The 14361-nt window shown below is 46.6% G+C and overlaps 1 long non-coding RNA gene across 1 annotated transcript; it reads left to right on the forward strand.

The window, feature by feature from the left end:
* Positions 1-4127: 4127 nt before the first annotated feature.
* On the forward strand, positions 4128-6864 carry LOC149125358 (uncharacterized). Its single transcript, XR_016211380.1, has 2 exons — positions 4128-4237; positions 5399-6864. It is a non-coding gene; the product is annotated as an uncharacterized LOC149125358 (long non-coding RNA).
* Positions 6865-14361: the final 7497 nt, after the last annotated feature.

Consider the following 14361-nt stretch of genomic DNA (forward strand, 5'->3'; position numbering starts at 1 on the left):
ATTTTTGAAAAATATTTATTGATTCGAGAGAGAGAGGTCTTTCATCTGCTGGTTCACTACCCAAATGATTGTGATAGTTTGGGCTACGCCAGGTGGAAGGCAGGAGCCAGGAACTCCATCCAGGTCTCTTACATGGATGGCAGCGGTCCAGGTACTTGGGCCATCATCTGCTGCTTTCCAAGGCACACTAGCAGGGAGCTCAGTCAGAGGCAGAACAACCAAGATTCAACCTGGAGCTCCAATGTGGGATGCCTGCATCGCAGGAGGCAGCTTAACCTGCTGTACCATGATGCTGGCCCCTCTAGTATTTTCTAAAGGCACAAAGATCAAATGAGGAGCTAGGTATTTATGGGCAGGTTTATAAAGAAATAATAGGGGCTGGCGCCGCGCGGCTCAACAGGCTAATCCTCCTCCTAGCGGCGCCGGCACACCGGGTTCTAGTGCCGGTTGGGGCACTGGATTCTGCCCAGGTTGCCCCTCTTCCAGGCCAGCTCTCTGCTGTGGCCCGGGAGTGCAGTGGAGGATGGCCCAAGTGCTTGGGCCCTGCACCTGCATGGGAGACCAGGAGAAGCACCTGGCTCCTGCCATCAGATCAGCGTGGTGCACCGGCTGCGGCGGCCATTGGAGGATGAACCAACGGCAAAAAGGAAGACCTTTCTCTCTGTCTCTCTCTCTCTCTCACTGTCCACTCTGCCTGTCAAAAAAAATAAATAAAAATAAATAAAAAGATTGATGGATTCAAAACTGGTTAATATCCTAGAGGGCAACAGAAATAACCTTTGGGATTTTATTTTCCAGTGGACAAAAAATATTTGCATCTGTATTAGATAAAAAGTCATAAGCTAACAAGTAGCATCTCTAAGTCTGGGAACTTATACACAGAATTGTACAAAGTGCATCCCCTAGATAATCCCTCTGGGGTAGACCTTTGCCCTAGTATATCACTGAAGAACTAACTGTGGGGCTTATTTTCCTACCTTGTTTCCAAGGTTTGGATAATTTCTCTTAACATCTCCTCATTCTTCCCCAGTGTCTATATTCCTTTCTGTTATTTTTCCCTTTTTAGTATCCCTTATAAGAGTATATATATATATATATATATATATATATATCCTTCCATGCATAATGTTCTAGCCTCAGTTCACACCCTCACTTTAAAAAAAAAGATTTATTTATTTATTTATTTGAAAGAGTTACACAGAGAGAGAAGGAGAGGCAGAGAGAGAGAGAGAGAGAGAGATTTCTATCCACTGACTCACTCCCAATTGGCTGCAACAGCCAGAGCTATGCTGATCCGAAGCCAGGAGCCAGGAGCTGAACTGATCCAAAGCCAGGAGCTTCTTCCACGTCTCCCATGCGGGTACAGGGGCCCAAGCACTTGGGCCATCTTCTACTGCTTTCCCAGGCCATAGCAGAGAGCTGGATGAGAAGTGTAGCAGCCAGGTCTCGAACTGGCGCCCATATGGGATGCTAGCGCTTCAGGCCAGGGTATTAACCCGCTGCGCCACAACACCGGCCCCTGGAGTTTTTAAATCTTACATGACATTGGGAATTCAGTTATGGATATCATTTTTAATTTACTACAACCTTTGTATCCCCAATGTTTGGCACAATTGAATGAATGAATGAAGAATAGCAAAGGCCAAAGTTTTGGGAGTTGCCAAAGTGCAAAGGTTCAGGTGAACTAAGACAGTAGAAGGAAATGCCAGGAAACAACGAATTCCATTACAGGGTAGTGTCTCAGACCTACAAACCAACTCACTAGGATTCTCCCTCTCTCTCTCCCTCCCTCTCTCTCTCTCTCTCTTTCTCTCTCCTTCTATCTCTGTGTAACTCTGACTTTCAAATAAATAAATCTTAAAAAAAAAAAAAAAAGGAAGGGTGGTCTTCCATCCGCTAGTTCACTCCCCAAATGGCTGCAATGGTCAGGGCTGGGTAAGGCCGAAGCCAGGAGCCAGGAGCTTCTTCCAGGTCTCCTAGGTGGGTTCAGGGGCCCAAGCACTTGGGCCATCTTCTACTGCTTTCCCAGGCCATAGCAGAGAGCTGGATCGGAAGTGGAGCAGCCGGGACTCAGTATGCTGATGTTGCAGGCCATAGCTTAAACCACTTTGCCACAGTGCTGGCTCTGCTTTTTTTAATTTTTTTTTTATTTTTGACAGGCAGAGTGGACAGTGAGAGAGAGAGAGAGACAGAGAGAAAGGTCTTCCTTTACTGTTGGTTCACCCTCCAATGGCTGCCGCAGCCGCTGCACTGCGGCCGGCGCACCGCGCTGATCTGAAGCCAGGAGCCAGGTGCTTCTCCTGGTCTCCCGTGCAGGTGCAGGGCCCAAGCACTTGGGCCGTCCTCCACTGCACTCCTGGGCCACAGCAGAGAGCTGGCCTGGAAGAGGAGCAACCAGGACAGAATCCGGTGCCCCAACCGGGACGAGAACCCGGTGTGCCTGCACCGCAAGGTGGAGGATTAGCCTATTGAGCCGCGGCGCCAGCCACTGGCTCCACTTTTTAAAATTTTTTTAAAGATTTATTTTTATTTATTTGAGAGGCAGAGTTACAGACAGAGGATGAGAGACAGAGAGAGAGATCTTCCTTCTGCTGGTTCACTACCCAAAGGGCCCCAATGGGAAGCCTGGAGCTTCTTCCAAGTCACCCACGTCGGTACAGAAGCCCAAACACTTGGGCCATCTTCTGCTGCTTTTCCAGGCACATTAGTAGGGAGCTGGATCAGAAGCAGAGCAGCCAGGATTCGAATGGGCTCCCATATGGGATGTTGGCACCGCAGACAGAGGCTTAACCTTCTACACCACAGCACCAGCTCCTACCATTTGTTTTTTAAAAGTAGTAATATTATGTTTCTCTTTGAGTTTGCTGAGTTGAGATTTGATTTGATTTCCTTTAGTATAAATCTTTTCCCTCCTCTTTTATCTCCCTTTTCCCTCTCAATCCTCTTCTTAGCTACTGTTCCGTCCATTTACAAGGATCATCCATTTTTTAAAATGTTAAGGTATTACTGATACTTAGAAGGATTTCTAAAGGCAGACACCACTTGGGACACCGCATCCCATGTTGGAGTGCCTGGGTTCGAGTCCTGCTTCTGCTTCTGATCCGGTTTCCTGCTAATGCACACCTTGGAAGGCAGCAGGTCATGACTCAAGTGCCTAGGTCCCTACTAGTGAGTTCCAGGTTCCTGGCTTCAGCATGGTCCAGCTGTTTTGGGCATTTGGGGAATAAACCAGTGGACAGAAGATCTCTCAGCGTCTGTCTGTCTGTCTCTCTCTTTCAAATAAATAACAATAAAGGAAAAAAGATTGATTAATAGCAACCTCTTGCTTAAGCAGATCACAAGACCAGAGTCCTCCTCTGACACATACCTGCTGACTGACCTCCAGCAGCTCGCTCATCCTTGCTGTCGACGAGAGTACACCATGGAGGAGTACTGGAAGGTCAAACGAGATGATAAATGTGAAAATGCTGTCCTGAAATGCGAAGAGCTATACAAATGTCAGATGTTATTAATAATAACTCATGACTTGAAACACTGACAGATATTCCCTACCCAGCAAAAATTGGTTCTTGGATTGGGTTTTTATACCATTTAGTCTTATTAGACTAAAACTAGAAATGAGGGGATGACTCATTATCAACAAATTGCTTTTGCATGCAAAACACTAAAAATTAAAGACTTAATATGTCAACAGATACAATTAACACAAAGCTAAAGCCTATTGCACAACATCCAAAAAAGAAAAAGTTAGAACAAAAACCTTTTAAGAATCGTTTCTGCTGAAGCTGTTAGGAAGGTGCTGATTGCCACGGGGAATCACCAGTCATTTAACAGGATTGATGACATCAGTCTGAGTCATGCTAGTATGCAAAGCTAGTATGAGGTCATTTTAAGCTCATCAAATGGGTGGCTGGAGAAAGGTGCCATTCACTATTTATTACCACAGCCAGCAACAAAAGGACTGGATTTAGTTAATGGAAACCAAGGGCTTAATGAATCAGACTAAATAAGGAGGGTGGTGGTAATTGTGTCATTAAGGCCCTAATACTGAGAATCTGTCTCCTTCTGAAATTGGCCCTAAGGCAACTTTTCCAAAGGTGATTCTATGGTCATTAAGAAAGCTTTGTGCTTTCAACTGCACGGCTATTCTTACTGCAGTCACTGAGAAGTGGTTTCTGGGTTGCTGGGAATGTTCTGGGTCACTGGAAGTGTTCATTATTGGCCTGCAAAACCACTGGTAAGACCCCTCAAATTCTCTCTCCATGGCAGATGTCTAATCAGCTCATTGATGTGACTATATATCTTAAGAAAAAAAAAAAAAAACCAGCCCTGAAGCTGATTATACTAGATGACTTCTGGAAACCAGTCTCATTTTCTTGCTGTGCCATTCATCAGACAACCTCACAAATAATTATAATCCAAGGACGCTGCTATAAAGGAAGAAGACAGGGAGTGGGGGAGGGGAAGACCAAAGAACTGGATTTTTTTTTCACTTGAGCATGGGCTCAGGAACTGCTCTTTGAAATGATGACTTATAGCCAGTTGTAGGACAGATTGAAACAGAGACAGGAGGTACATGGGTGGGAAGCTTAGAAGTAATGAGGATCTGAGAACATGGTGGTGTCAGGGCTAAAAAAAAAGTAGGGATAAATGAAGGATACTTCTAAAAGTGATATGTATGGAGCAGCAAGAGAACTTTGGGTTTCCACTTAGGTAAATTGGGAAAAGTGAAATAACTAAGCCGAGTGAGGACAAGGGGAAAGGACACCTTTTAGGTAAGGTTTGGGATATGCTAGCTTGAAGACACATGTAGGGTAATCAGGCAGAGAGAAAATCCAAAGGCTGGGGCCTGGGCCCAAGGTCCACTCTGCCCTCTGCAGTGGATACATTCTTTTTAATTTATTTCTTTTTAAATACTTACTTATTTTAAAGAGTTGCAGAAAGACAGAGAGGAAGAGAGACACAGAGAGATCTTCCATCTGCTGGTTCACTCTGCAAATGGCCACAAGAGCCCTAGTTGAGCCAAGTCAAAGCCAGGAGCCTGAAACTCCATGCTGGTCTCCCACATGAGTGGCAGAGGCACAAGTACTTGGGCCATCCTCCACTGCTTTCTCAGGTGCGTTAGCAGGGAGCTGGATAGTAAGTAAAACAGCCAGGACTTGAACTGGCATTCATATAGGACGCCAACCTGCTGCATCACCACATGGGCCCCTAGCAGACACGTTGTATTGGAGCAGGTGACGAAGGCATGGTTCTACTCAGGGAACTGTCTGACGTTCCAAAATGTTTGTTGCCAATTCCAAGATGTGGCAGACAGCAGCATTTCAGGTTCAGTGGGTCTGCAGTTGGGGCCCGGAATTTGCATTTCTTTAATTTTTTTTTTTTTTTTTTTTGACAGGCAGAGTGGACAGTGAGAGAGAGACAGAGAGAGAAAGGTCTTCCTTTGCCGTTGGTTCACCCTCCAATGGCCGCCGCTGCAGCCGGCGCACCGCGCTGATCCGATGGCAGGAGCCAGGATCCAGGTGCTTTTCCTGGTCTCCCATGGGGTGCAGGGCCCAAGCACCTGGGCCATCCTCCACTGCACTCCCTGGCCATAGCAGAGAGCTGGCCTGGAAGAGGGGCAACCGGGACAGAATCCGGTGCCCCAACCGGGACTAGAACCCGGTGTGCCGGCGCCGCAAGGTGGAGGATTAGCCTATTGAGCCACGGCGCCGGCTGGAATTTGCATTTCTAGCCTGTTTCCTGATGAAAAATCTGGATACCTGTGGGCAGCCACAGGTAGTCACTCCCTTTGTTTATACTTAAACATATGGATGGAGACTTCCTGGCACAGACAATTAGACTAAGGAGATTCCGAGAAGAGGCAGGAAGAACCTTATCTCACTGCTGAACTTTTCACAAGAGATGATATAGATAACCAGTCACACCTGAAACCTGCATTTATCACCTAAGTGTTTTATTGTAACCTTAAAAGCCTTTTTGATATGTAAATCTTTTGTGCTCCTTCTTGTAAACAACTGGTCATGTTTAAATACTACTGGATTTGTTCAATAAACGAGCCTTGATCAGGACTTGTCTTGGCTCCATTCTTTGCGTCCTTGTCCCTGCATTCCCACTCTCTGTTTCAGGAAACCCGGTTCATTGTGCTGCAGGCCGGCACAGATACCACACTTTGAGAACCATTAGTGTGGAAGCAGAAGTACAGGAACTGAATTCACAAGAATGTGAGATTAATTTCCACTCAGTCAAGTAAACCAACTTCTCTATGAGCTTCCATTTCTCAAGAGGAACATGCAGAAATAAACTACTGATTTTGTAGTTTGTGGTAAAAATTAAAGTGTGTATGTACAGAACCCAGTAAGGTGTCTGGCACACAGTTGATATTCAATGTGTGATCTCCTAGGTAGGCAGTAGGCAGAAGATAAGGCAGTAGGGTGGTAGTGAAGTAGCAGTCGGGAAGAGATGATGAGGAGGTAAGGACAAGTGTGGTCTAAAGTGGATGTGTCCCCTAACGGAGTGCCTGGCTGCCTCACTTCCAACCCAACTCCCTGCTAATGCACCTGGGAAAGCAGTGGAGGATGACCCAAGTACTTGTGCCCCTGCTACCCACATGGGAGACCCAGATGGAGTTCCTGGTTTCTGGCAAGTGGAAGATCCAGCTGCATATCTATCTCTTTTTTTTTTTTAAGATTTTAATTTATTTCTTTATTTGAAAGACAGAGTAACAGAAAGTGGTAGAAGCAGAGAGAGATCTTCCCTCTCTGCTGGTTCACTCCCCAGATGACTGCAATGGCCAGAGCTGTGCTGATCCAAGGCCAGGAGCCAGGTCAGTGTCGACCCCTGTCTCTATCTTTTTGTCTCCAACTCTGCCATTCAAATAAATAAATCTTTAAAAAAAAAAAAGTTTATGGGGCCGGCACCGTAGCTCACTAGTCTAATCCTCCACCTGTGGCACCAGCACCCCGGGGTTCTAGTCCCTGTCGGGGCACCAGATTCTGTACTGGTTGCTTCTCTTCCAGGCCAGCTCTCTGCAGTAGCCCGGGAAGGCAGTGGAGGATGGCCCAAGTGCTTGGCCCCTGCACCCGCATGGGAGACCAGGGGGAGGCACCTGGCTCCTCACTTCGGATGGGCGCAGTGTGGTGGCCATAGTGGCCATTTGGGGGGTGAACCAACGGAAGGAAGACCTTTCTCTCTGTCTCTGTCTCTCTCTCTCTCTCTCTCACTAACTCTGCCTGTCAAAAAAATTTATGGAAAACACACTGAAAAAACTGCATGGATTTCAACTTTTTAAAATTTTTTTGCCCCAAAACACTAATCTTTTAATTCCATTTTCCATGAACTTGTCTAAGGTGCCCTCATACTCACAGATACTCCAAAAGCCTCCCTCGCCAACCATGGCTTCCATCCACATTTGTTAGGCAGTGTCTACCTTTGCCACCAGGAGGCAGTGTTGGCTAGTCCTCTGTTGGTAAGGCCACAAGTCAAGAAATTTGTTTCTCCTCTATCCCAATCCCACTTGCTGAGGACTTGAACCCTTATTGTGAAAAGGTAAAGGGGACATTCCTGTCTATCTCTCAGCAAATTCAATATATTAGTTTTATGGGGACCACCGTAAAAGGGACAAGCAAAAGGAACTTTCTATGGCCATCATTAACTCCATTGCATAAGCCAATGAATCCAGAACTACAGAGTCAAACCCTGGTTTCAAGAGCACAGATTCTCTTTTTTCTTTTAAAAGATTTATTTTATTTATTTGAAAGACAGAGTTACAGAGAGAGGTAGAGACAGGGAGAGAGGTCTTCCATCCACTGGTTGATTCCCCAGATGGCAGCAAAGGCCAGAGCTGCACCACAGCGCCCGCCCCCAGAGCACAGAATCTCTACTCTGATAACCTTGCAGTGTAATGAAGGCACTGGCTTTGACCGGGAGGCAGGGATGGTCCTATTTGATTCCGTGGCCTGAGGCTTTTAAGAGCTTTCTTTTGTTGGCAAAACAAAGTAGAAATGATAGTGAAAGAAACTAGCAATAGTCTAGCTTTCAAGGCTATTCACCAGTTTAAAGCAGGTCTTGAGAGCAGTTCTACCCCACCCACCTCCTGGGGCCACAAATCTCTGCAGGTTTCACTTCTAGAAAAAGCCATCCATCTGGAAATACACACTGAATTCTTACGATGTGTACAGAAAGAGGCTTACATTGATTTGTATCTTCTTACAGGATGTTAAAGGAGACAATTCATTTACACAAATAACTATACATGATATTACATCTAAGGAGACAATATGAAGTTTATGCTACAGGAGTCCCACTATGTGACTATGTGCAGAGATCCCTTTAGACAGGAATAATCTCGCTTCTTAAAGGGTGGTTGGTACCTGACAGAGGCTTTCCGGTCAGTTCAAGGGGCAGGGTTAGACAGGCCTAGAGAGATGAACTGGAGCACGTTGTAAAGGGCCTTGAATGGAGCTTAACACGTGCAAGTCAGGAGCCAGTTAAGTTTTTTTTTTTTTTTTTTTTTTTTTTTTTTTTTTTTTTTTTTGACAGGCAGAGCGGATGGTGAGAACAGAGACAGAAAGGTCTTCCTTTTGCCATTGGTTCACCCTCCAATGGCCGCCGCGGCTGGCGCACCGCGCTGATCCGATAGCAGGAGCCAGGTACTTCTGGTCTCCCATGGGGTGCAGGGCCCAAGCACTTGGGCCATCCTCCACTGCACTCCCTGGCCATAGCAGAGAGCTGGCCATAGCAGAGAGCTGGCCTAGAAGAGGGGCAACAGGGACAGAATCCGGCACCCTGACGGGACTAGAACCCGGTGTACCGGCGCTGCAAGGCGGAGGATTAGCCTAGTGAGCCACGGCGTCGGCCCCAGTTAAGATTTTTTAAAAGGAACCCCCTGAGAGTGTCGTGCAGCAAGTTTCGCCTATGTGGGGTAGAAAACACTGTAGGAAGTGCACACAAGGAAGCACTTAAAAATGTATACCAAAAAGTAGAGCTCAGGTTATTTGCCTGTGAATTCCAATTCCCTCCCTCTGGGCTGTGTATCCTTAGGCGAGCTCGTTAACCGTCTGAGCCTTTTCCTCTTCCGATAAAGAGGGTGGAGAGAGTACGAATCTCCTGGGGTGCGTGAGTTAGCTAGAAGATCATGTTAGCCATTGGCTGACATCGTAAACGCTCAGCAACTATTAGTGATGGTGATGACTTGAGGAAACCACAGTTCAAACATCAAAACCCAGCAGCTGGCGCTGTGGCGTAGTGTGTTAAGCCTCCGCCAGCGGCGCGGCTGCGCCGACATCCCATACAGGCACCAGTTTGAGTTCCACTTGCTCCACTTTCAATCATGCTCCTTGCTGATAAAGGAGCATGAAGCAGCAGAAGGTGGCCCAAGGCCTTGGGCCCCTGCACCAGCACGGGAGACCTGGAGGAAGCTCCTGGCTCATGGCCTTTCGGGCCATTGTGGCCATTTGCGGACTGAACCAGCGGATGGAGACCTCTTTCTCTGTTTCTCCCTCCCTCTCTCTCCCTGTAACTCTGCCTCTCAAATAAAAAAGTAAATATTAAAAAAAAAAAAAAAAAAAAAACTAACAGGCATATCTGGGACACAAGCCAAAGACTTCTGATTCAGATTGTATTTTGCATCCTTGCACATCATTTAAAAATTTGGGAAAGTCCTCCTGATCTGTCTCCTGCAATCCTGTTTCAGTCAAAGCCCAAGTTCTTTGATAAATATAGATCCTGCAGTAGCTCTACTTGCACTTCTCTGAAGGAAGCCCAATTATTATAGTTAACTGATTTCCAGATAATAGTTTATATAGCCTTAGATTTAAATTGTCTTTAATTTACTCTCTGCTCAGTTAGTAAATTTGGTAATATCTATAAATAGGCTATACAATAAAGTGTATTTAAACTTCTTTCCACTTAAAGAGATACACTCTACACATTTCTTTTTTTTTTTTTTTTCTTTTTGACAGGCAGAGTGGACAGTGAGAGAAAGAGACAGAGACAGAGAGAAAGGTCTTCCTTTGCCGTTGGTTCACCCTCCAATGGCCGCCGCAGCTGGCGCGCTGCAGCCGGCACACCGTGCTGATCCAATGGCAGGAACCAGGTGCTTCTCCTGGTCTCCCATGGGGTGTAGGGCCCAAGCACTTGGGCCATCCTCCACTGCACTCCCTGGCCACAGCAGAGAGCTGGCCTGGAAGAGGGGCAACTGGGACAGAATCCGGCGCCCCGACCGGGACTAGAACCCGGTGTGCCGGCGCCGCAAGGCGGAGGATTAGCCTAGTGAGCCGCGGAGCCGGCCCACTCTACATATTTCTAAAAGTTACTTTGATTTTTAAAGTTCTGCAGCTGCAAAAAAATTCATACAAGTATCTGCTGTTAAATAAGAAGTATAGGAATCATTGTTTTGGACTTAGTTTTCCCACTAGGCCCCAGAAGATCCAGCTAAAAATCAAAATGGAATCACTCATGCTGAAGTCCAAAGTCACCAAGCTAAAACTAAGCTGTTTATCTGAACTTTGAGAAATCAAGACTAAAACAATAAGGTCTGGTGCTGTGGTGTAGCAGGTAAAGTCGCCACCTGCAGTGCCTGCATCCCATGTGGGCACTGATTCTAGTCCCAGCTGCTCCATTTCCAAACCAGCTCTCTGCTATGGTCTGGGAATGCAGTAGAAGATGCAAGTCCTTGGACCCCTGCACCCATATGGGAGACCCAGAAGAAGTTCCTGGCTCCTAGCTTCGGATCGGCGCAGCTCCAGCCATTGCAGTCATTTGGGGAGTGAACCATCAGACGGAAGACCTCTCTCTCTCTCTTTCTCTCTCTCTGCCTCTCCTCTCTCTGTGTAACTCTTGACTTTCAAATAAATAAATAAATCTTAAAAAAAAAAAAAGACTAAAACAATAACAGTCAAACTCTCCAAACAGGACAGTTTCAATTGGTATGATAATAAAATTCCCTCTACTGGATCCTTTCACACACATAAAAAAGGTAACCTGATGTTAACAATAAGTTTTTATTTTTTAAAAAAATTTTTAAAGGTTTATCTATTTATTTAAGATGAAGAATGACAGAGCAAGAAAGAGATATCTTCCATACCCTGGTTCACTCCCCAAATAGCCAACAGCCAAGGCTGGGCCAGGCCAAAGCAGGAGCTAGGAACTCCATCTGCGTCTCCCACGTGAGTGGCAGAGACCCAAGTACTTGTGCCATTGCCTGCTGCCTCCCAGATCCATTAGCAGGAAGCTGGATCCAAAGCTCAAGTTGTAAGATGCAGCTATCCTAACGGTGGCTTAACTTCCTGCACCACAACACCTGCCCCAAGTTGTTGTTCTGTCATTCTGTTTCCCTATTCCCACCTTACCAGGAAAGTAGCCTTGAAAATGACCAATCCCCTCTTGTTTTTTGTTTCTGCTTTCTTCAGGTTCTTTTCTGCCTATGAGTCAGCCTTCTTTGCTCAGCTCATTGAACACATACTCCATTTCATGTAACAAAGTGTTACGTGATTCTAGAATTGAAAATACAACCAATTAAGATCTTTAAATTGTTGTAATTTTATCCTTTGACACTGATTATCTTACTTATGCAAATAGAATTCAGATACAGGAAGCCTTCAGAAGGTAACCAGTTTATAACTCAGTGCTATAATAGCATAATATATGCTCTATAATAGCATAATGATGCCGTAACAGCAAAAACAAACAAGCCCATCTTTCACCACAAGTAATTAACCCATTTTGTTCCACTCAAAGCAAGCTTACTACTCTGAATGTTTTTCTTTGGCAAGAAATATTTATAATTATTATTTTTTTAAGATTGTATTTATTTAGGGGCTGTGGTGCACCGGGTTAACACCCTGGCCTGAAGCACCGGCATCCCGTAGGCGCTCCAGTTCGAGACCCGGCTGCTCCATTTCCAATCCAGCTCTCTGCTGTGGCCTGGGAAAGCAGTAGAAGATGGCCCAAGTGCTTGGGCCACTGCACCCACATGGGAAACCCGGAAGAAGCTCCTGGCTCCAACCGCTGTGGCCAATTGGGGAGCGAATCAGCGGATGGAAGATCTCTCTCTCTCTCTCTCTCTGCCTCTCCTCTCTGTGTAACTCTGACTTTCAAATAAATAAATAAATCTTTTAAAAAAGATTTTATTTATTTAATAGGTAGAGGTACAGATAGAAAGAGGGAGAGATGCGAAAAAGGTCTTCACCTGCTGGTTCACTCCCCAGATGGCTGCAGTGGCCAGAACTGGGCTGATCTGAAGCCAGGAGCCAGAAGCCTCCCCTAGGTATCCCACATGGGTACAGGAGCCCAAGCACCTGGGCCATCCTCCACTGCTTTCCCAGAAGATGAGCAGCCAGGACACGAACTAGCACCTATTTTTTTTTTTTTTTTTTTGACAGGCAGAGTAGATAGTGAGAGAGAGACAGAGAGAAAGGTCTTCCTTTCGCCGTTGGTTCACCCTCCAATGGCCGCCACGGCTGGTGCGCTGCAGCCGGCGCACCGTGCTGATCCGAAGCCAGGAGCCAGGTGCTTCTGCTGGTCTCCCATGGGATGCAGGGCCCAAGCACTTGGGCCATCCTCCTCTGCACTTCCTGGCCACAGCAGAGAGCTGGCCTGGAAGAGGGGCAACCGGGACAGAATCCGGCTCCCCGACCGGGACTAGAACCCAGTTTGCCAGCGCTGCAAGGCGGAGGATTAGTTTAGTGAGCCGCAGCGCTGGCCCCTATAATTATTTTTAATTCCACAGTACCATAGGAGGAATAAACTAGAGACTTTTTTTTTTTTTTTTTTTTGACAGGTAGAGTGGACAGTGAGAGACAGAAACAGAAAGGTCTTCCTTTGCCGTTGGTTCACCCTCCAATGGCCGCCGCGGCCGGCACACCGCGCTGATCCGATGGCAGGAGCCAGGTACTTCTCCTGGTCTCCCGTGGGGTGCAGGGCCCAAGCACTTGGACCATCCTCCACTGCACTCCCTGGCCATAGCAGAGAGCTGGCCTGGAAGAGGGGCAACCGGGACAGAATCCGGCGCCCCGACCGGGACTAGAACCCGGTGTGCCGGCGCTGCAAGGTGGAGGATTAGCCTAGTGAGCAGCACCGGCTAAACTAGACATTTTAACCAGAAGCGAATCATGTGGCTGAGGTGGGTGAGACAAAGAATGTTAGGGAAGGCAAGCAAAAGCCACCTTGAAATTCCTTTTTTTTTTTTTTTTTTTTTTTTTTTTTTTTTTGACAGGCAGAGTTAGACAGTGAGAGAGACAGAGAGAAAGGTCTTCCTTCCATTGGTTCACCCCCCCAAATGGCTGCTATGGCCAGCGCGCTGCGCCAATCTGAAGCCAGGAGCCAGGTGCTTCCTCCTGGTCTCCCATGCGGGTGCAGGGCCCAAGCACTTGGGCCATCCTCCACTGCACTCCTGGGACACAGCAGAGAGCTGGACTGGAAGAGGAGCAACCGGGACAGAATCCGGTGCCCCAACCAGGACTAGAACCCGGGGTGCTGGCACCACAGGTGGAGGATTAGCCTCGTGAGCTGCGGCGCCGGCGGCCACCTTGAAATTCTTGCACAACTTTTATTGCATAGAAGAGTTCAACTCATTCTGTTAAGTTCCAGAAGCCAAAACAAAGACTAACTGTTTGAAATCCACAGAAATGGGTTTTAGGTACAACTTTCATTAGAGTGCTCAACAAAGGATTATAATATAGAATTATATTGTCATTTATATTTTTAAAAGGTATGTGAGTGGTGCTGAGAGAAGTGTGTTCTGTACATATATCATATATACAAAACTCTTTTATAAAAATACATAGAAACTTGGGGCCAGCACTGTGGCACAGTAGGCTAAGCCTCCACCTACTTCATTGGCATGCCGTATGGGCACTAGTTGGTGTTCTGGCGCCCCTCTTCTGATCCAGCTCTCTGCTATGTCCTGGGAAAGTGGAAGATGGCTCAAGTGCTTGGGCCCCTGCACCCACCTGGGAGACCTGGAAGAAGCTACTGGCTTTGGATTGGCCAGGCTCTCAAACCAGCAGATGGAAGACCTTTTTCTCTGTCTCTCCCTCTCTGTCTGTAGTTCTACCTCTCACATAAATAAGTAAAATCTTAAAAAAAATACATAGAAACTTAATGGTTGCTCTAGGAGGGAGGCCACAAAAGGATGGAGACTAGCTCTGCTCACCATATTCTTCTTCTGCATGTATTTATTTATTTACTTACTTATTTATTTTTAGACTCATTTTATTTGAAAGGCAGAGTTACAGAGAGAGGGTGAGATACAGAAAGACCTTCCATCCACTGGTTCACTCCCCAGCTGGCTGCAATGGTCAGGGCTATTCTAGGCCTGGAGCTGGGAGCTTCATCTGTGTCTCCCATGTGGTGCAGGGG

This window comes from Oryctolagus cuniculus, chromosome 7 (genome assembly GCF_051225735.1).
Source record: "Oryctolagus cuniculus isolate XC-2025 breed Fujian yellow rabbit chromosome 7, ASM5122573v1, whole genome shotgun sequence".
NCBI classification, from domain to species: Eukaryota; Metazoa; Chordata; class Mammalia; order Lagomorpha; family Leporidae; genus Oryctolagus; species Oryctolagus cuniculus.